The 24140-nt window shown below is 37.7% G+C and overlaps 1 protein-coding gene across 1 annotated transcript in view; it reads left to right on the top strand.

Moving 5' to 3' along the window:
* The window catches only part of SOX5 (SRY-box transcription factor 5), a 739414-nt gene that overhangs the window by 135728 nt on the left and 579546 nt on the right, over positions 1 to 24140 (top strand). The gene's annotated exons all lie outside the window — the stretch shown is intronic.

The following is a 24140-nucleotide window of genomic DNA, read 5'->3' as shown; positions in this document are numbered from 1 at the left end:
GTCATGGATTATAAGCAACAGGGGATAAGACCCACATTGCTAGGCACTTTCAGCTCCCTGCTCCTACAGTGCAAGGGGCCCCGGCAGTCCGAGGGGATTCCTCAGCAGAAAAGTTGCAGGGGCTAAACAGGAGAAACAAAGCCCACGGAAGGTCAGAGTTGGGTCCTCAGAACCACTAAAGAAGGGGTCTGGTCTGAGGGGCCATGATAGTGTCCATAAATAGAATTTCAAAATATAAACTTCGTTTTGTTGTGTTTTCCCCCCTCTCTTTCTACATTTACTCTTACCTCCTGCTGTTGCTCTTTAGAGCTTTCAAGTACCTGATACCTGACAGCTGCCATCCAGGGGCCCACATCCAGGTCCAAACTCCTTCCTCAGTTGGCTCCACCTTTTCTTTCCACACCTGAATAAAAGTCTCATTTCTTAGCTCAGCTCAGCTAAACACTGAGAAGAGACTTGTTCGAATTCATTCACATTAGTTTTTGTTTTTAACAGCTGTATATTAACTGAAGTGAACATCTTAGTCATAGTATTTTAGACAGTTTATTGAAGAGAACTTGACCCTGTAAAAGGGAAGACGTGTTTCCAGCGTGGAGGCCCCCATGTGGACAGAAAGTAGCCCTAGGTTGCTAGACTTGTTTTCTGCACCTCTGAATCCAAAAGTTTTTCAATAGCTGCAACTTTTTTTTTTTTGGTTTGTTTTAAGATAATTTCATGTCATGATAGTAACACTGAGGAAGCAATGTCCAAAAAATAGAGAGTTTGATACTTAGGAAGTTTGGAAGTTCTTTCAAAATACTCAATTTAACAAACAAATGATGAGTGAAGAAAAAGATCGAATATGTTTTTTGTCTATCTTAGAAATCATGAGTATATTTTTTTCTATTTCCAACAGCACTAGTAGAGTATGACTAACTAAATTTTCCTGTCTTATCTAGGATTGACATACATATAATTTATTTGTAAGAAAACTGGAAATAATACGTATCAGGATTGTTCATTTATATTAATTCTTCAGATACTTATAGAGAACATTCAACATGAGGAGACCCCTTTGAGCAGGGCTTAGAACGTAATAATACCTGTTCTCAAGGAGGATGCACTCATTTTTATTCAATTTCTAGTTCTTTGCAGAGACTAGAGGGTCAAATAAAAATAAGAAAAAATATTCTCAAAGTATAAATTTGTTTCCGATTATAAGGCATGATTTACTTCTACAACTAACCCCTGGTAAGTTTTTTAATTTTTCCTATTTTCAAAATAAAGTTTATACTAATTTTCAATATAAAGCAGCACATTATTATGTTGTTGTTCATTATAATAATGTAATATACTAATTATAATTACTATATTATTATATTAAGAAAAATCAGGGCAGAAGAAAGAAGAGAAACATAAATGCATTTTACCCCACCAACATAAGATAACCACTTTAAATGGTTTTTTCCTGCCTAATATTTTATTCTTCTTATGTACATTTTTGTGTCCTAGTATTTTTCACTTAATTTTAAAGCATACCTATCTTTATGTTGTTGTAAACTCTTCATGAATCTTTTTTAATGCCTTCCAAACATTTCATTGAATGGGTTATTAGGCTAACAATTCCCTAACTGTTGGACATCTAACTTGTTTACAAATTTTTCTCCTTTACCCTTTCAGAAGGGTAATCAACCGGACTTTTCATGATCAGACTCTCCAGCTGTGCAGAAGGTGTGTTAACACTTTAAAGTCCTTTCTTGTTTAGGGAGCCTCTGCAATCCTCTCATGTTTCCTCCTCGGGCCCACTGAAGCCATCTATTTGGAAGAAAAGTTTATATGTCAGAATAGGCCCTAGCCAGGGCTGATTAGGCCTGGAGGCCCTGACCACTATACAAAGTTAAGCAATCTAGATCTGAATGGCCCTATAGGGCTTACACTTTACAAATGTTTCCACAGGCTGAGATCTTCTAGTAGCAAAACAACACTGTGTATTTTGAGATCAGAAAGAACCTTGAGAGTTGCTCTTGGGTAGGGTGGAAGTTCCTGCTGTTCTCCTGGTTTGCCTGGGAAATCTTCCAGAGGAGGAGGATTCTTGTGAGTGGCTTAGGTAAAGGACGCTAAATTGGAGGTGAGGTATTCTGGGCATGCGTTAGTCTGGTAGGCTGAATGTTCCTTCCCAAACTCCCAATTTACTTCTAGAGACTGAGGATCTCAGTAACTAGGGAGGCAAAAGTACTTTGCAGATACACCCATATGGAGGTATACGTGTGTGTACGCACTTTTAGATGAGAACGTTTTGTTTGTTAAAGGCCTGGTTAGCGCTTTGAAAGTAATAAAATCCCTTGCACTTTTCACAGGCCAGGATAATCTCTTTGGTAAGAATTTAGGGCAGTAATTAGTCTTGCATTGATTTCCACACCAGAACTTTTATGTATGTTTAACATCTTAGAATCACTTTAGTTTTATTGTAGTTACTCCTTGTCATGATTCTGTCAAGGTGTGCAAGAACAGAGGTAAAGTCACTAGGATCCAGGGAAGACATTGTTAACCTATGCATGCATGAGAACAGGACCATAGATAGGAGAGGTCACAAGCAGACAAGTTTACTTATTCCAATAGTCTGAGCTTTTCTAGAAAACGATTTTAGAAAGCACATATTACTTTGAAACAGCAGTAGGCAAAAGCAAGACCAAATTGTGACGTAATCATCAAGAAAACCATATTTGTAATAAGGTTAATTAAATTTGCTGCAATCTTGAGACAAGCATCCTGTAAGTGTGCCAGTAAATCTGGTCTTGCTTTATCAAACTGCAGGGCACCCCATCCTTCTCCCAGAACGAGTAGCTCATTGCCAGGGGACACACACAGGCTGGCAACAATAACTGATACGTTATGAGAGGTTAGACAAGTTTTCTCGGAACTGAAGGGCAAATTGTAAGAAATTTCTTTGTCTGCTTGTGATGCTGTTAAATTGAAAGCACACTGGGAGGTTTGGTTGAAGCAACAATGGTCGAAATGATGGCCTGCCGTTTGGAGCAAGCATCCTGGCTCTACTGATGGTCCAGACATCTGCTAGCAACTCCTTGTCAGGTTCTGCCCCATACAGGGCGCAAGAGAGCTTTGCAGCATTTAACTCATCAGAGTCTTTCAGCTGTGCAGTGTGCACTACATCAAGAATGTTTATGTAATAAAACAGAGCTAATTAAACATTTCAAAGGGAAACATTATTTTAACACTAATTAGATATGATTACAGCTCTTTTCTCTAGGCTAGGGCTGAGCTGCTCTAAGCACCTTCATTTTCCTTTCTTTGCTCAATTTTGTAATCAAGTCTTACCAAATAATGCAGTGCTCTCCTGTCTTAGGGTATTCATTCCAGTATGTTGGCAAGTTGAAAAACCTTTACCAGATTTGAGATGATTGAAACAAAGAACACCGACAGTAACGGCAGTAGTAGGTTGGATGTATCCCTCTTGGTAGAAAAGCACGTTAACATAACTAATATCCACTTATGACCTTTTTTGAGACCCTTTAAAGGGGGTATAGTTATTTTTTATTTCAAACCTGTAAGGTTGATACAAGCCACAAATATCTCAATTTCACAAATGAGGAATCCAGGGCACAGATAGGATAAGCAGTTCTGGAGCAAAGCAAGACTGGCTAAGATGCACAACTCAGAGTCTGCTTTCTGTGGGGCAACCCTTTATGAGAGCTGGCAAAGTACTTTGGCTCAAGGTAGTTAAAATCCACCAGATAAAAACTCATAAAATATGCGTGAAAGCCATTCTGGCTTGGTAATAAATAGACACAAGACCTTTTTAATCGATGACATATGAAATGTAATATACGTTTAACTAATGACCAAGAAAATCTTTGAACTGAAAAAAAAAAAACTAGTTTTACCCAGACATATGACAACTTACATTTTTATTTATGTACATAATATATTAATGGAAGCTTAAAGAAATTCACAAAGATACGCAGTAAGATTTCTACAGAATAGAAAATGCTTGCATGTTGGAAAGCAAATCAGTTGAAAGCCTTTCAGTGATAGAAGGGAAACTGAGGGTTTTAAATGTTTGAGTATTTCTTAATGAATTCAATGAGATGATACACTTCTTAGCTTCTTCAAAGCTATTTATGATTAAGAACATAAAGCATAGAGGAATATGTATCAAATGGTATTATGATAGAATGAATACATATTATTTTCTGTGGTCTTGAGAAATAGTAAGCTTATTTTTTACCTCTTTCCTCAAATGCTATGAAATCATACTTTTTAAAAAGAAATATAGAAATTGGTTCTCTGCAGTCCTAATTAAAAAGAACTTCAATGAGAAGTTCTACTTCCAACCCAAGCTTGAGGACATAGCAGTAGCTGGGGAGTATTGTGTTCATTTTGCTATTTGAGTAGTTCAGGAAGAAGGAGTTGCCTTTCAAACAGCAAGCAACTAATATGATGCCCTCAGGACACCACCATCACATCAAAGTTGGTTTAAAACACACACATATCATCGTCGTCATCATCATCATAACCTTCACCAAGTAGCTAAAATTTTAACAAATATATCAGAGAGAACTTTTCCTCAATTACAATTATGCAGTTGAAATTATGGCTATGATTTTACCAGTAACACCCAAATAAATGACAGATGATACATTGTCTCACTAAGTCGGTATATCTAATTTTAATAAAAATTCCCATGACTGTGTAGGATTTCTTTTTCATGAATTATGGATTCATTATGTACACCTTCGCAGATATCTCTGAAACTTGGAATAGGAAACTACAGAAGGATAAAAGTACGTCCTAAATTAGAATGTTCCTTTATCCTCCTCCAATTAAATTTCATTCCCAATTTTCTCATTGTTAATGTCCTTATTTTGCCAATATGCCATGACTTTAAACATGAAATCTCCTTTTAGTTCTCAATCTCCTTTGCATCTAATGCATTAATAAACTATATGATATTTTCCTCTGTGATGCTGAGCAGTGATTTCCCTTGCTGTTCCACTGACACCGTTTCGTATGGACCCTCTTCAGCTCTCTCCAATACATTGTTTTACAAATGATCTTCCTTCCTAATTATCTTTAAATTCATCTCTCATGCAATTACCATGATATCTTCCTAAAACAAGGCCTTTGCTTTGTTGCTTTTTGTTCGAGAACTTCCTTCCTTTCCAATAAGGTCTTGTCTGTACGTACCACCAGCCTTGCCCACAACGCTGTTCTAGCCACGACCCCAGATCTTCTCAGTTCCTATACCCAGGATCTATGATTCAACCCTGATTTTACTTAGTGTGAGACGTTGATTATTTCTCTCTTTTTTAAAATTTTTCATCTCTTTTGGCTTTTGAGACAGTGTTAAGCTGGCTTTTCCTCCATCTTTCTACCTACCTTATCTTAGTATCCTTTAAAAAAAATATTTATTTAGGCTGTGCCGTGTCTTAGTTGCAGCACACAGGATCTTCATTGTGACATGCGGACTCTTAGTTATGGCACGCAAGTGGGATCTAGTTCCCCAAACAGGGATCGAACCCAGGCCCTCTGCGTTGAGAACGCAGAGTCTTACCCAGTGGACCACCAGGGAAGTCCCTGTCTTAGTATCCTCAATAAGATCTTCTTCCCCTGCCCATCTCTTAAATGATGACTTCCTTGTAGGCTCTGATTAACCTTTTCCCTCTTTCTTTGTCAACTTCCTTGGAGGAATTTTATTGACATCAGTGGCTTTGACTACCACCTAAATGTCAGTGGACACTAAATTTTTATCTTTAGCCCGTAGACTCATCTATTACATCTGCTTATTAAACATCTGCACTTGAAGGTACCACGAATACCTCAATTTTACATTTCTAAGTTGATATTATTTTCCCCCCTCCAACCAAAATCTTTTCTTACTTCTCTAGTCTATTCCATTGTGAATGAATCCACTGCTTCTGCATTTGAATGAGTCAGAGCCTGAGAGTCTTCCTAGACAGCTTATCACACAAATATTTATTTAGCACCTACTGTCAGCTGGGCATTTCTTTAGGCTCTGGGGATACAGCAGTGGAGTAAATAGACAAAAATCCATGGTTGCTTGAAGTATACACTCTTTAGGTAGAAGAAAAAAAAACAATATACATATAGTGTAATAATGATAGTTTCTAACTTTACTGAGGTATACTTGATATATATTTGCACATATTTGAAGTGTACAATTTGATAAATATTGACATATTTATACACCCCAAAAACAGTCACCATGATCAAGATAGTAAATATATCCATCACCTCTGAAAATTTTCTCATGTTCATATCTTCTTTCTGTCACTATAGGTTAGTTTGCATTATCCAGAATTTTATACAGTTTTTTCTTTGATCTGGTTTATTTCACTTGCCATAACTATCTAGATTTATCCATGTTATTATGTATATCAAAATTCATTCCTTATTATTGCTGAGTAGTATTCATTGTATATATATATACATAATTTGTTTATCTATTCACGTGCTGATAGATGTCTGGGTTGTTTCCAGTTTGACTATTACCAATAAAGCTGCTATTAGCATTCATGACTACATTTTCCGTGGCCATAGTTTTTAATGTATCTGGAGTTAATTCCTAGAAGTAGAATGACTGGATCATAGGGTAGATGTGTGTTTAACTTTTTAAGACACTGCCATTGTTTATCCACCAGCAGTGTATGGGGGCCCCAGTTCCTCCACAACTTCAACACAACTTGGTGTGGTAAGTCTTTTTATTATTAGTCATTCTAATAAATGTGTAGTTATATCTCACATTGGTTTTAATTTATATTTACCAAGTGATTAATGATGTTGAGAGTATTTTTATATACTTATTTACTGTCTTCTTATCTTCTTGGTGAAGTGTCTATTCATACCTCTTGCCAATGATGAAATTGGGTTATCTGTTTTTTTTTTTTTAACATCTTTATTGGAGTATAATTGCTTTACAATGGTGTGTTAGTTTCTGCTTTATAATAAAGTGAATCAGTTATACATATACATATGTTCCCATATCTCCTCGCTTTTGCCTCTCCCTCCCTCCCACCCTCCCTATCCCACCCATCCAGGTGGTCACAAAGCACCGAGCTGATCTCCCTGTGCATTTTTTTCTTTTTTTTTTGAGTTTGGAGAGTCCCTTCTATATTCTTGACACAAATCCTTCATCAATGTATTGATTTGAAAATATTTTGCTATGGCCTATGAATTGACTGTTTTATTCTTTAAAAAGTGTATTTTGAAGAATAAAATTATTTATTTTTGATGAAGCCAACTTTTTTTCTTCTATGGATGATGCTTTTGGTGTTGTATCTAAGGAGTATTTGCCTAACCCAAAGTCACAAAGATTTTCTTCTATGTATTCTTCTAGAAGTTCTATAGATTTAATATTTAGGTCTTTGATCCATTTTGAGTTAATATTAGTAAATGGTGCAAGGTGTGGATCAAAGTTTTTATTTTTCCACATGGGTGTCCAATTGTTCCAACATCAATTTTGGAAAAGGCTATACTTTCTGAATTTCCATTTCGCACTTCTGTCAAATATCAGTTTTCCATATGTCTGTGGGTCAATTTCCAAAATCTCTATCATATTCCATTTATCTGTTTGCCTCTCTTTGTGCCAGTACCACACTTTTAAAAATATTGCTGTAGCTTCATAATAAGACTTGAAATCAGGTCAGGTTAATACACCAATTTTGTATTTTTTTCCGAAATGTTGTATGGCAATCCCAGGACCTTTGCATTTCATATGAATTTTAGAATGAATTGGTCCATTTCTACAAAAAAGCCTTCTGGGCTTTTGATTGAAATTATGTTGGAAATGTTCTTTGTAATCTGTAGAATGATTTGAGGAGAACTGACATCTTAATGTTGAGTCTTCTGAGCAATGAACAAAGTATACCTCACCATTTATGTACATCTTCTTTATCTTGGGAATGATTTATAATATTCAGTGTATAGGTATTACACTTATTTTTCAGGTGAATCCATATTTTATGATTTTGATGCTATTATAAATGATACTGTATTTTAAATTTCAATATCTGAATTTTCCTTTTTGGCATAGAATATGATTGATTTTTACATATTACTTTTATTTTCTGCAACACTCATAACTCATTAGTTCTAGTAGCTTTATTGTAAAGTCAGATTTTTCTGTATAGAAAATTATGTTGTCAGTGAATAAAGGCAGATTACTTAATTACTTTCATATCTAGCTGCCTTTTATTGCTTTTTCTTGCCTTATTGTGCAACCTCCAATACAATGTTGAAAGAAATTGTGATAGTGGACACCTTGTCTTATTCCTGATCTTAGGAATTCATTCTTTCTTATTTAAGTATGATGCTAACCTCCAAGTTTTTTTGTAGATGTCCTTTTTGATGTTGAGAAGGTCCTTTGTACTTTCAGTATTCTGAGAATTTTCATGAAGAATAGATGTTGGACTTTATAAATGCTTTTTCTATATCTATTGATATGATCACACAGTTTGTTTACATTATAAATTTTATTAACCAATTTAAAAATTTTAAAACAACCTTACATTCCTGGCATAAACTCCACTTGAATTTGATTGGTTAACATTTTGTTAAGAATATTTTAGTCTATGTTTATGAGTGATATTGGTCTGTATTTTTCTTGTACGTCTTTGTCTGGTTTGGTATCAGGGCATGTTGACCTCATAGAATGACTTAAGAAGTATTCTTTCCTCTTCAACTTTGTGGAAGAGCTTGCATAGAAATTATTTATTTATTAAATGTTTGGTGAAATTTACCAGTGAAGCAATCTGGGCCTACATTTTTCTTTGTGTAAAGGTTTGTTTGTTTGTTTAACTATAATTTCATTTTTAAAATAAACATAAAGCTATTTGTGTTATCTATTTTTTTCTTGAGTAAGCATTGGTAATTTGTACCTTTTAATGAATATGTTCATTTTGTACAAGTTGTCAACTTTCTAGGCATAAAGTTGATCATAATAATATATTATAATCATTTTAACATCTGAAGAATCTCTAGTGATGCCACTTCTCTCATTCCTCATATTGGTAATTTGTATCACCTTTTTCTCTCTTTTCTTTTTCTCATCAGCCAGCTAGAAATTTATCAGTTTTACAGATTTTGGTCTCAATTTTATCTATTGATTTTTTAATCTTTTATTTCATTAAAATAGTTCTGCTTGAAGGACTTCCTTTAAAATTTCCATGTGGCATATCTTCTAGTGGTTAATTTTTTTAACTTTTGTATTTGTATTTTATATTTCACCTTTCTTTTTGAAAGGTATTTCTGCTGGGTGTAGAATTCAAGGTAATCAGTTGTTTTTCTTCTTCTTTTATCTGTGGGTTTGTACTTTTCATCAAATTAAAATTTTTTTCTGCCATTATTTCTTCAAATATTGTTTTTTCCTCCCTGGCTTCTGTTACCCATCTGCACATATATCAGAATGTGCAGTTTCTGGAGTTGTCCCACAACTGTGATTCTCTGTTCCTTTTTTTTTTTTTTTTCCTTTTTAGGCCTTTTTTCTCTCTGTGCTTCATTTAGGGTACTGTGTATTTGTGTCTTCAAGTTAACTAATATTTTTTTTCTTCAGTCTCTTATCTGTCATTTGTTCCATCCAGTATATTTTTAATTTTAGGCATTCTTCTTTTTTTTTTTAATTAATTAATTACTTGATTTATTTTTGGCTGTGTTGGGTCTTCGTTTCTGTGTGAAACCTTTTCCTAGTTGTGGCGAGTGGGGGCCACTCTTCATCGTGGTGCGTGGACCTCTCACTATCATGGCCTTTCTTGTTGTGGAGCACAGGCTCCAGATATGCAGGCTCAGTAGTTGTGGCTCACGAGTCCAGTTGCTCCGCAGCATGTGGGATCTTCCCAGACCAGGGCTCAAACCCGTGTCCCCTGCATTGGCAGGCAGATTCTCAACCACTGTGCCACCAGGGAAGCCCCATTCTTTTTTATCCCTAGAAACATAGTAGTTTTCGTATCTAGAAGTTAGGTTTGGGGTTTTTTTTTATATTTTCCATGTCTTTAGTTAATATTTTCCATCTTTCTCCTAGGTTTTGGAACATATGGAATAAAATTAAATAACTAACAATTATTATTTAACATTTCTGCTAATTCTAACATCTATGTCAGTTTGGGGTCAGTTTTGAGTGATTAGTTTTTCTTCTAATTGTAGGTCATATTTTCCTGCTTCTTTGCATGCCTGGTAATTTTTTATCAAATGCCAAATTTTGTGAAGTTTACCTCATTGTATGCTAGATATTTTTGTACCCCTATAAATACTTTTTAGCTTTTTTCTGGAACTCAGTGGAAACAGATCAGTCCCTTTGGGTCTTGCTTTTATGATTAGGTGGGACCAAACCCGCATTTTTTTCTAGAGTCAATTTTTCCCTAGTATGAAGACAAGACACTTCTGAGTACTCTAACAAAGCTCTGTGATTTGTGAGTCTTTCCAGTGTGGTTGACGGGAATAGGCCTTATTCCTAGCTTGTGTGAAATCTAATTAGTGTTCCCTCTAATTTTGAGGGATGGTTCTTTCCCTAGTCTTGGGCAGTTTCCTCATACATCTGCCAATCAGTGTTCTGCTAAATACTTGAAGGGAATCCTCTACATCTCCCAAATTCTCTGTGCAGCTCTCTCTTCTCTAAGAGATGGTCAAATGAATCCTAGCTGCCTTTGTCTTCCTGTATTCATTTCTGTCTCATCAACTCAGGGAGTCTATGAGACCCGCCTGACTTCCCTTTCCCTGAGCCACAGCTTCTAAACTCTCTCAAGATTTTAACCTGGGGCAGTACTAGGGCTCACCTCATCTGTTTCCTGGTTCTTAGCAATCAATATCCTCTGTTGCCTGGTGTCCAATATTTTCAAAAGTGTTGTTTCACATATTTTGTTTATTTTTTGTTGTTGTTTCTGGTGGAATAGTGAATTCAGTCCCTGTTACTCCATCTTGTTCCAATAATATGTGTTTTAAAGAAAAAACTAAAATACATAAGTGAATAGATAAAGTATATGTTGATGAGAATCAAAAGTTAATACATTTGTCAAAGGTTAGAGGTATTTTTACCAAACACCCTCTCCACTAATTTCCCATTATAGAGAGGCAAAGGGAAATAGAAAAGATGGTGTTTCTATACACTGCTATTAATACTATTAGCAACAAACCTTCATTGGACATAGTCTAGAACAGATCTACCATAATCCAAATTTTATACCTCATTAGAGGCATGACACTGTAGTTCATGTAGGTAGAAACCAATACCCTAAATCTCCCTTCCATATTTGGGGGGCTCATTGTTACAGGTGTCTTTGATTTAAATTCATTCCCTAGAAATGGAATGGAGAAAGAAGTTGGAGAGAAGAGAGGTAGTGCTCTGTATACCCTTCCCCCTGTTTCTTCTCTCTCTACCCTACACTAGTGAGCACCAGGTGGTACATTTAATGTCTTTCTTTTCCTGGGAAAAGCTGACCTTAGTTGAGGGTGGTAGTTCCTTTTTCAAAGTGGGAAAAAGTAGGACAAGGAGAAATTTTCTGTATTTCTCAAAATTTGATTCAAAGAGAAGCATATGAAAGCATATAAAGTAAAGGCTGGTTAATTTGATCCCAGATATTTTACTACTAAGAAACCTCTAGCAGACTTTAAATGCTTACCTCATTTTATAATTAAGAATTCCTTTCCATTCACAAAGTCCACCACACCTAAATATAAACATGATTCAGCCAGTGATTAATTCAACAGTTTGGGTAATTACATTCCCCAGCCTCCTGAAAGCTATACCAACTTGCCTTTTATCAGATTTCAGACCCTAATAACCCACATTTTTATTACCACCTGTTTACATTGTTACTAGAATTTTGGCACATTGGCACACATCATGTGGCACATTGATGTAGTCGTATAAATAATAAATAATCAAACAGACCAGTTTAGAGTATTTGAGAAAGAAATACTCCGTTATTCAAATGGGTTTTATAAAATCTGTTGCATTTGTGTGTATTAGTATTAACTAGTATCAGAGAAGGTACATGTCCTTTGGGACAATGAGTGTCCCTTCTGAAATGGGCAGGGGGTCGTTTGGCTCCTGAAGGATTATTCCAACCATTTATAACACAAGAGACCATATTGGGCAAAAGAGATTGTTTAATCTAGTATTCTTTCTTAGTCAAAATCTTTCTCCATACCACAGGTAACATTATTAATAAACTTCTTTTTATCAACCTTTACACATATTTATATGTGAAAACCTTCTAATTCTCTTTTAATATATCCACCATCTTCCATTACCCGAGTACAGCTATTACCCGAATCCCCAGCCATTTTTTCCTTAAAACTTCTTGCTGACAGATTTTTCCTTCATTTAATACTACTCTGCAACCCTTTGGATATAACTATGTTTTACCTGGTAAACCATTTTAATAGCAACCTGAATTAAATCATGTAGGAGAAGAAAGATTTAAAAGGAGGTTTAAAACACTCCATATATACCCTGCTTTTAGAAGTGAAGAGAGAGGTTTACAGAAAGGTTTCAGAGTCATTTATAAAGTTTTCATAAGGTGTGTCTCTTTTCCCAGAATATTCCAATGGGTTTATATTTATTCTACTTCTGATCCAGAAATACCTAATGCATATGCTCTGTCCTTTCCTCTGAAGCTTTTGAGGATTAGTGATTTTTAAAAAGCTACCTTTTAAAAATATGTGTGATTCGATAGAAATTTACTTATTTGCTACTTAGAGTGTTAGGATATTTAGTTTATTTTTCTATAAATTTAATTGAAAATCTGAAGCTGATTTCAGCTGATATTAAACAACCTCAGTATTTTTAAAAAGAGATTTTGGTTGCATCTGTGCATACTTTGGAAAAGTAGAAGATTTATCCTGACTGTCTATTAAATGTCAGCAATAAATTATAGACTACTTAGGAGTGAGTACATACATTGTTGAAAAGATTTTAAGATCTTGTATTGTTAAGGAGGAAGAGTTTGTTATCTGTTTTTGTAAGGCAAGTTACTAGGTTTAATCTTTTGTCCCAAACAGAGAACTCTCAAACCAATAACTTAAAAAAAATTTTTTTTTAAATTTTTTTTTGAAATTAATTAATCAATTTGTATTTATTGTTGGCTGTGTTGGGTCTTCGTTTCTGTGCGAGGGCCTTCTCTAGTTGTGGCAAGCGGGGGCCACTCTTCATCACAGTGCGCAGGCCTTTCACTGTCGTGGCCTCTCTTATTGCGGGGCACAGGCTCCAGACGCGCAGGCTCAGTAGTTGTGGCTCACGGGCCTAGTTGCTCCGCGGCATGTGGGATCTTCCCAGACCAGGGCTCGAACCCGTGTCCCCTGCATTGGCAGGCAGATTCTCAACTACTGCGCCACCAGGGAAGCCCCCAATAACTTTTTTGATAATCTGAATATGTATAAGACATCTCATGATTCAAAACAGAGCTATAAAAAAATGTATTGGAATGGCATTGGTTTCTCAATTAAGACAGATCATTGGGATAAGTGTGACCTGTGTGATCATAGTCTTTATCTGTAAGGGTGAAAATGATCAAATCCAAATGCCATTTTTGGAAAAATGATTTTTTTCTCATTTACATTCTTAATTCATATCACTTCTCTACGCATGCATTACTCATCACTCCTTTATGGAAAAAGCCTTGGCCCGTTCACATATTCTTCTTAACAAAACCTTGTTTTCTGAACATCGCTCCCTCTCTAATTCTCTACTAACACGCCCACCTCATCCCCACCCCCATAGCTTCCCACCAGTGACAGCATCTGTACGATTAGGATCAGAAACGCCAACCAGCCAGCATTGATCCGTACTGTAAGACTATCCATTACTTTGGACTCTTTATCCTTGAAAAACACTTAAGTAATGTGAAATATGGTAGAGGTTTTGCTGTATTTTGTTTTCACAACCAGGGTGAATTTGCTTATAGAAGTTTAGAAGTAAGCTGTTTATTCAAAAAACCCTAATAAATGGAACCTGCACCACCTCAGGAATGGTCTGAAGGCTGCAGTGTTTTCTTTTCAGTTTGGATTCTAATTATGGAACATGTATTCATTTGTGTCTCAAAAGGAGAGCATTCTCTGCTCCAGGCAGAGGACAGGCAGGCAGTGCACTCCTGTGTCCCGCAAGGCTTGCCTTAAAGCTCACTTCTTAGCACCCTAAGCAGTCTCCCCAAGACACTCCCTTGGTTAAAAAGAATCACCCTTTGAGCCGAATTGGAAACGCTCTGACTTCAAATACGGGCGCATAGAGAGCAAATGTCCTCCAAAAAATTAAAAATTACAGTGTGTGCCTTTAAATGTAAACTTGCTAGAAACGGCAAGATTGAAATTGTTCCTTTTTGAAAAACCAACCAACAAAAAACTGTTTTGTGGGCTAACTGCAGAAACAGGTTCTAAATACATTAAAATATTTTATCCCATTATTTGTTTTGACCAATTGACCACAATATTAAAAATTCAATCATGGAGCAGCTGACAAGTGCAGTTGCCTAATTTTATTTAAGAGTTTTTTTTCCTTTTTCCATTTTTCCATCCTGTTAACGCTGCTGCCTGTGCCCAGACAGTAATGGGCTTCTTGTATGCCCACGACTGTTATGATCATGTAAATTTATTGGTGCTTAGAAGAAGCGAGCTATTAAAACATTACAACAGCCATTACAGCCGGGCTCGTGTTGGCTTTCGCTCCCAATGAACATATGCTTCCGAGTGAATGCCTAAACTCTTATTTATGGATTTAATTTAATATGCGGAAAGAATTCAAAATTAAATTTTGTGTCTGCCTCCAGAGAGTGTCAGTGTATAATAACATGGTAATTTTTACACATCTTTATGAGAAATGGGAAAATTAATTCTTTCTGACAAGTTGTAATTATTCGACTTGGAACAGTTGCAGCTGAGCAGTTTGCATGCCTGTTGTCTGGTGTTTCGCAGTGTAAGGGGAAAACTCAGGGATGGAGATATATTGTGCATCTGAGAGTTTCTAATAGCTTCTGACATTTTAGCCTTGCATATTATCAGGGTGCTCTTTAAGGAGCTGAGGTATAATCTATTATGTTGCCTGGGACACACACCAGTCGCAAGAGTTGAAACATCTCACAGCAATTTTTTAAATGTGGGAAATATCTCCCGGATCATCCCGTAGATGTACATAGTTGAAATTGATGTGACCAATTTTTATGTCTCTTAAGTGTACCAATTATTACCTGCTCCTTCACCTGCAGGTACTCAGAACAGAAGGTCATTTTGTAGGATGAGGATTTTAGACGAGTGTTTTTAAGAGTAAATATGTTTAAAATGAAAACGTGTGCTTTCTTACCTGTCCTGCAAACACGTTTCCCTACCTCAACTCCCCACCCATGCAAACACTTCCGTAATAAATGCCCACTCTCCACCTAATCTTTAGATTTTCTATTTAAGTGTTCATGAAAATGTAGGATTAATTTAATGCACAACTAAACCCAAACACCACTGGTTATGTTAGCAAAGAAAATATGGAACATGTTGTATGTGAAGAGACGGTACGCTGATTGACAGGCCAGCCTGGAGGGGAGTGGTGTCATCTCTGTGTGTAGGATCAATATAGTCCTTGCAAAATAAATGCAAACTTACAGTGTAGGAAAGTGTTAGCAGATGAACATGAGAAAAATTCAATTGTCAAAAGCAAGCACATTTCCTTTTTCACTTTGGTACTTCTGCTACAGAACACAGGGATAAACAAGTGGCATGCTTCTGTTTTCTCAGTTGGTGTACTGAAACTTTGACATTGTTTTAAGTGGCAAGGTTTTGTTAAAAGTTTATATTTAAGAATGAGATGTAAAGCAGAGTTCTACCCACTAGTGGCCTCCAAAAGAGCATGTTGCCTTTTGCATGTCAAGGCTAGAGTCCTGCCAAGCTTCTAACCCAGGAATTGCGTTTTACCGTGCACTTGCTTCTTACAGGTGCCACTAGCTACCAGGTTCTTTACTGTCCATCCAAAACTGCTCAACCGTGGGCCCCTCTAATCCAAGAGATGCCGCATCTCACCAACTGGTGGTGGATTTGATCTTATCTAGTTAAAAGCCTCAAATGATGTCATGATCCTGGATGAAGACAACTTTGGACTTTACACATTTCCTTGTCACTGATTATTGCAGGTCAGCTCTCATGTATCCTGACATTGTGATATAACTTCAAGAAATATGACCTTTGCAGGTTGGAAATGTATGCATGATAGTTTGTCAGGGCTAATGTTAAAAAGCTCTAGAATAGAGGTTCAAGACTCATTGAAGGGAGCTTGATATCAGAGTCCTCCGGCTCCCCGCCACTCTTCCCGTCCCTCCTCACCACAGGTACAGCAGAATCTCAGGAGAGGAGGTGCCTGGCAAAGACATGTTATTTTGCTTTATTAGACCACGTATGCCACCTATAATTGTCAATAATGACTGCACCTATTTTGGTGTTTATTTAATAAATTGACTTTTTTTCCTATGAACTAACAAGCCCATAAAAAGAAGCTAGGTTTTGGAAACTGGAAGATCACTTTGAAATACAAATAGTATACTGCATTCTTATCTGTTCTTATAAGACCCAGATACTTTAAAGTTCCAGACCTTTATTAGCCCTGTGCAGGAGTAAATGGTATTTTTGAAGGATAGCATAAGATGTTGAGTGAAAACAGATCTAAAAGGATTTTTAGAGCATAATAGGCTCATTAAAACTCTAAGTTATTTGAGGTAGAGTAACAAATTACAGGCGCTCAATCCATCCAAATGCATCAGGTAACATCCACATTTAGAAATAACCCCAAACAAACAAACAAAAAACAACTTCAGAAGTAGAAGCAAGGGTCCTTTCCAAATTGGGACTTTGATGTTAAAGCAGCTTCTTAAAAATAGGTATAGCAAGTCCTCCCTTTGCTTGCAGGGGAGCCAGAAAGAGCCCCTGATCCATCAACAGTGCCCTCCCCACCACTACCCGTACTGCCACAGGGGCTGAATCTCGCCTAAAAACTAGTAGCGGGCTTCCCTGGTGGCACAGGGGTTGAGAGTCCGCCTGTCAATGAAGGGGACACGGGTTCGTGCCCCGGTCCGGGAAGATCCCACATGCCGCGGAGCGGCTGGGCCCGTGAGCCATGGCCGCTGAGCCTGCGCCTCCGGAGCCTGTGCTCCACAGCGGGAGAGGCCACAGCAGTGAGAGGCCCGCGTACCGCAAAAACAAAAACAAAAACAAAAAAAAACTAGTAGCGCTTGACCAAGCACTCGGCTTCCCTCACTCGTTTAATTTAGTCCTTCACTACACCTCTCTAAGGCAGGCACTCTTATAATCCCCTTTGCACAGAGGAGGACTTTTCGGGTCAGAGTCGTTAATAATTGCCAAGGTCACATAGCCAGTAATGGCTGAAAGTGAAACTGAAACCCACATTTTTACCGTAAGTTATTCACTGCCTTTAGTTGAAACTGCTGCTCACTCTCTCTCCAGGGTAACTATTAAAACTAAACAGAGAAAGAGTGGGAATTTGGACCTCTGCGGCTTACATTGAGAGGGGATGGTCACCCAGGACTCTTCTGCGCTCCAGGGTCTCCCCTCAGATTTCTCCAGTTCCTGCAAGGGGTCCATAGCGCTCCTGCTTACACGGGCTCCACACCTCCGTCCTTCCTGACTCCTCTCTCTTGCTTCCCGTGTCCTGTCCATCACCACTGTCTAATATTTGCCTTTAGTGTCTTTCTTAGATGCTTCTTTCCTTTCCACTCCTGTTTTCACTTGAAATCCTGGTTAACTCCCAATGGGACTGCTTAAAATAGCCTTCTGTCTTCCGACAGTGTCTCCTTGAGAGACTTTGGTCAGGCAGCTTGGAACTCTCTTCTCCACTAGGCTCTGACTTTTGGGCTTCCGTCTCTGCCTCTGCATTGTCCAGGTTTAGCAAGAATCTTGCAAGGTCAGTTTAGCTGGAATCTCCCCTCCTCAGTATTGGCTAACCCTCCATGTCTGATCAGGTTCTTCATCTTCCTCCAGCCCACTAGGGTGACGTCTGACCACCCTGCCTGCCTTCAGCAAGAATCCTGTTAGGTTGGTGTCACCAGAAATCCCTCCTTACCCCTGATGTTTCCTCTCGGTAATTTTCCATTCACTGACCCCCACCCCACTCCTTGGCTATAAATTCCCACTTTTCCTTTTTGTATTCAGTGCTGAGCCCAGTTTCTCTCCCCTACTGCAAAATCCCACTGTAGCATCGTAGTTCCTATTCCTCGTGCCATAGTTTCTTTGAATAAAGTCTGCCTTACTGTTTTAGCAGGTGTCACACATGAGGAATTTTTTACTTTAACACTTCCCAGTCAGTCTCTCCTAACATTATTGGATAAATCATACTAAAGTATACCTCTGAAGGAGCTGTTGTCTTGCTGAGAAACCTTTAGTGGTTCCATATCATCTACCAAATACGTTTGTTTTAGTCTCAGATTTCAGGCTGACTTCCCAGTAATTTCAAGTGTGTACTTTGTGTTCCAACTAAGGTAGGTTGCCATCCCCTGAACATCCAAGGATCTTCCCAGTCTCTACATCTTGGTTCCTGCTCTCTCCTCCACTGGGACTGCCGGCCCCTGGGCCTCACAAAATCTCTTTTAAGGTCCAGGCCACGTGCTGCTTTCTCTCTAGGCATCCCTGGATCCATTCTAATAGTCATCCTCCTGTCCTCCGAACCTCCAGTGTACTTAGTACCTTTCGTGTTGTAATTATTCATGTGGTATTTATTTACATTATTAGGCATCTGTCTTACCTCTCCAAGATAGCATGTCCTCAGGAAAGCAAGGTATGAGACTTATTGTCATTTATCTTTTTTCAGAACACCAGTGCATTCCACATAGTAGAAACTCAATAATTGCTTACTGAATGTGTAAAAAAATCTAATCAGCTAGAAACCACCAAGAACAAGCCCGTAGTCCCGACAAAATCAGATATGTTGACTTATAGTGAGAGAGGGCGTTTCAAAGAACCATGGAATTACCTTGACAGGAGTTAGGAGAGAACAACTTTTTTTTTTTTTTTTTTTTGCGGTACGCGGGCCTCTCACTGTTGTGGCCTCTCCCGTTGCAGAGCACAGGCTCCGGATGCGCAGGCTCAGCGGCCATGGCTCACGGGCCCAGCCGCTCTGTGGCATGTGGGATCTTCCGGGACTGGGGCACGAACCTGTGTCCCCTGCATCGGCAGGCGGACTCTCAACCACTGTGCCACCAGGGAAGCCCGAGAGCAACTTTTGAGGTTGGGTTCCTACTGAAGGATTCTGAGGAGAATCTAAGGGGAGGGAGGATCCGTTTTGGACTGGTTGCTGTTTCTGAGGTGGGATTAGCAGTGAAAATTAACTAGGGATTGGATGTTGTCATACTTTAGACCAGGGCGGTTTAGCAACAATTGGGTATTCCTAATAAGAAATGAAAATAGCAAGTAGGACTGGGGTGACATTGGTAAAAATGAGAGGAGTCATAATGGCATTTTGCAACTACTGCATGGCCTTGGAAGAAACAGTGTTTTTCTGTTTTTAAAGTTTGGCTTTTTCTGTGTCTGTCCTCCAAGCCTGACTCATGACAAGGCTGCTTTTTCTCCTTTTCAGTCCGAGCTGATTTTCATTCTTTCTGTTCAGGACAGATATGACACTTATAAATAAATAAGTGAATTTTAAAAATACAGAGGAAAGATAATCTTGTTTTTCTGGATTATGACTTAAATAGCTAGAACTTGAAACTAAAATTTTTGAATGGTTGGGAGAATATTACTCTCCCTGTGGTCAGTGGTTTAAAAGTGAATTTTCATACACATGTAAGTCTCAAGTCAGTGGTCTACACTTATTTTTACTTTCCCTTTGAATGACTTTCTTTTCCTTGAGCCACCAGATAATTCTGTATTTTTATTCAACTCTCCCTTCTCTGGCTCATTGTTCATTCTTTAATTATAGATATGGAGTTGTGGAAATGTGCTAAGAACATTTTCACAATTTCTTCACTTTCTTGTCCACCTCCCTGCCTCTCAAATGCCTTTGGTTTAATGGATCAGAAGCCTGTTTTTGTTACGTGTAAGTGTATGTGGGTGTGTGGTGTGAATAAACACACATTGATACCCCCCCAATACAGACACATTCACACACACACACACACACACACACACACACACACACATGGAAAAGAGGATATGAGATAGTTTTATTAAAGTTTTCCCTAGAGCAGAAACAAGTATAATCAATGTTAGAAATTGTTAAGCCATTTTCTTCTGATCCTGCAATCTTTAAAATTAGGTTAAAACTCTTTATGGCAGGCTTTTTCATATCTTTAGACACTGTGTTCTGTGTTGTAGAATTTCTCATGGTGGTGATTTTTAAAAGGTACCAGATTCCATCCATTCCAGGATACTTTCCCTCATTCCTTCTGAATGAACCCCCTAATAAAACCCCTAATTTATTATTTTTTTTCTTTAAATGGATACCACAGCTGAAATCATATATTATTTGGTTCAATTTAAACATTAATGTTTCTTCACCTGCATTTATCAACCTGTCTACAACCAGAATGTTTAGAAGCAACAATCAAAAAAAACATGACCTCACCATTTTAGAATTCACAAGGAGAGGTGTTCCATTAGCAAATGGCTCAGTTTCAGATTCAAGAGAACAAGGTAATTTGTCCTAAAGTAGAAGCTTCCTTTCCTAATTTTGTTGAATGCTACCTGGGCAGCCCTGGTCACACAACAGAGAGAGAGCATGTCAATATTTTTGGTGTGCGCTCTATATCAGAATGTGATTACAATCATTATATCTGTATTTGCATTTCTCTGGTTCTCTGTTTTCTTTTTAATTGGGTTATAAAACAATTAGTTAACACCATGTCTTTTTAGAACTCCCCGAGTGGGCCAGGAGCTGTTTGTTCTCCCCGGACCTTAGGGGGAGGGGGCCCTCAGGAATCTCACTTTATTTACAGCAGGGTGAAGGTCACAGAGAAACAGTTTTTGTTCTTGTGCTGTTGCTTTCTGTTGTGACCTCTCTTGCATTGTTTGACTTCCCTGCCCCCTCCCCTTGTGCTTTGAAGAGCCGCACACCAGGTGTTCCTGTTCTGAATTACACATGAAAGAACCTCATCCCTGGACTAATTAACTAGTAAACTGTACCCGCCTCCCCTGGGATTAATTGATGCTGCTCTTAAAAGGGGAAGGCAGTTCTCCACCCCCCACCCCCCACCCCCGATTTCACACCACAGTTTTCTCTTCTTTACCTTTCTTAAATGTAGAGGATGTTCCAGATGATTTTGACATCTAGGTAAGGTGCTGGGGCCAGTAGCATAGTTCATAAAACGATTACCCTGGATGAAAGGAAACTAATCTGGACTTTTCTTCATGACTTTTTAAAGCTGTGCGTGTGACTCTTTCTCAAAGGAGTGTGGTGTCCTGAGTGATCTACTTGCTCACAGTAGCAAGACCCAGAATCTCATCAGTAACTTTATGCATTCTGCATCTGATTTTCCTTCTTATCAAAGCAGAGCGGGAAGCCAGTATGCCAACCAGTGGTGTCTATTTTTATTTCTAACTGTGGTATTGGAAATATTAGAGAAATGTTAACATGTATAGAGTCGCATAGTATATCATCTTGTCTTCCAGGACTCCAAGACTAGTTGATTTTATTTTTCACCTGCAGGGATTCTGGTCACCTGATGTAGGAGACTTAGAGTGTGGGCAGTCTTTTAAGACTTTGATGGGCATTTCAGGGAAGGGCTGTACTGAGTGCATGTGTAATGCAGCATCTAGCCTTTCCTTTCTTCTTGTCCTCACCTTTAAAGTGTCTGATCCTATTTTTTTAATGTCAGGATTTAAAATTTAGCGTATGAATTTTGTAACTTTTCCCATCATCATTCAGCTGTGATTATATTGCTGTGGTTGGTTTTACTTGTTTAATTTTCAAACTAGAATTAAAATATTTAGCGTAAGCTTTTATGTGTGAGGACATATAAAATGCTCTCTTTAAATTAAGCAAAATATTTTATATAACTTCTTAAATAATTTCTTGTAACTATGACTAGAGTTAACAATGCTGTACTAGATATTTGAAAGTTGCTAAGAGAGTGAATCTTAAAAGTTCTCATCACAAGAAAAAAATTTATAACTATATGTGGTGATGGATGATGACTAAACTTATTGTGGCGATCACAACATATAGCAAAAAAAAAAAAAGAAATTTATTTCTGTATAACTTTGGCTTCTTAGGGGTGCTTTTTAAAATTCCAGCCCAAGTATATAGATATTCCTGGATAACTTAACTTTAAGAGCCCTCCTTGTCTTTTCCTTTTTTTCCTCTTTCTATGAGCCCTGATGGACATTTATTTTGGTACTAACTTCCAGAACAGGACGTGAAAGATGCAATTTTAAAAAAATCATACATATAATTATTACTCTAAAGTGTTAGTAAGAAAATCATTGTTTTTGTTTTTGTAAAAGGCATTAAACCTTAAAAAAAAAATCAGTCATCCTGTTGGAAAACTTTGCTCTGTGGTTGAAGGATTTACTTATTGGATTGCACACTAGGTATGCGTGATAAGATTAGAGTTCAAACATTTTTATTCTGAACTTTTTAGTTTGCTTAATTGAAAGCTACTTGAGAATGGGTGTTGTCTGAGTCTATCATTTCTGTATCCCAGCCCATAGCAGAATGCTTTGGTGCATGTGTGATCAATACATGTTTGCTGAATGTAACTGAATTGAACTAAGTAAATTTTTACTTCGTATTGGGTGTTGAAGAGAGCCAGGAATGGGAACTCGACAGAATGGTAGAGCAAACAATATCTCTTAAATTATTAACAAGATGATAACAAAGATATGGTCATGGTGCCTGAGTCCTGTAGGACTTGACTGAGTCTGAATTAGCCTCTGACATGAGAGGGGAAAAAAAGTGAAGAAAAAATGCTGAGAATCTAGTTCAGTGTAGACAAAATGTGGAGGTAGCGGATTTGTACCCAGTGATCCTGTAAAGTCTGAAAATGCTTGTTTTAAACATAGACACAGTTTTAATAACACAGATGTGTACCACTGTGTCTCTCTCTTTCTCACATATCCTACATATGGCAATCACATGAATTTATCCTATATGCCATTACTCACGTAGTTCATAATTCTTAAAGTATAAATAATGGCAGCTGCTGATCTAAAATCATCCACCTGATATTCACTTCTGTTGTACATTTTCATCTTCTGCATATTCTTACGGTGAGATTATAAATATATGTAAAGTTAAGGTTACATGTTTAAAATGTTAGTTTAGTCATGCATTTCAATATAAAATGATTGCTTTTTGTGAAATGGAATCAAGTGTCATAGATAAATTCCATGAGCAATAATTGAGCTTTTACTTTTATGATAGATACAGTACAAGATTCTGGGTTTTGAAAAATGCATTAGATAAATCTCTGGCCCTCTAGAAACTGCCAGTCTAACGTCAAAGAACATCACACATATTAAACCATGCAATACAGTGTTATAAACGCTCTAATAAAGACATTTTTAAAAACTACAGATATACCCAGAAAGGTTAATGGCTCTGAGGAGGTTGGTAAAAGTTTCAGAGGAAATACCTTTGGAGTTGAATCTTGAATGATGAATTTTTTAATGCAGTTCAGAGATTTGTGCTTTGGAATAATTGGATGAATGGTGCTACTTTGGGAGTCAGAAGAAGGTATAGGTTTGAGGAATGGAAAATAATGAGTCACTTGTGAATATGTTAGATGTTAGTGGCTTAGGTCACCTAGAGAGAGAGCTCTAGGTAAAAATATGGAGCTGTCACTTAGAATAGAAATGAAAGTTGAATATATGTATACACACACACACAGACACGTGCACACACTTGGTTGTCTTTGAGATACAGGTGCTAGTTGAAGAAAGCCAGGAGTTGAGAAGATTTGCTCATGCACAATGTGTGTAGGAAGAAGAGGAATGTTCACATGGGAAGGGCCACCAAAAGGTGAGGAGGAGACCACAGTGGTCAGTGCAGCTTCTGCCTCCCTTCTTTTCTCTTTAAGAATCTGGGGAGTGTGCTGGGCTCACTTTTTTCTTTTTCTCTTCCCTGTCTCCCCCATTTCTGTAGTCATTACTCTAGGCAAATATACACTTCTCTTTCTTTTGCAGCCCTTCCCAACAGACGATCCTTAACTAAA

The sequence above is a fragment of the Mesoplodon densirostris genome, chromosome 11 (assembly GCF_025265405.1).
Source record: "Mesoplodon densirostris isolate mMesDen1 chromosome 11, mMesDen1 primary haplotype, whole genome shotgun sequence".
Classification (NCBI taxonomy): domain Eukaryota; kingdom Metazoa; phylum Chordata; class Mammalia; order Artiodactyla; family Ziphiidae; genus Mesoplodon; species Mesoplodon densirostris.
This window is presented reverse-complemented; position numbering and strand designations above follow the sequence as displayed.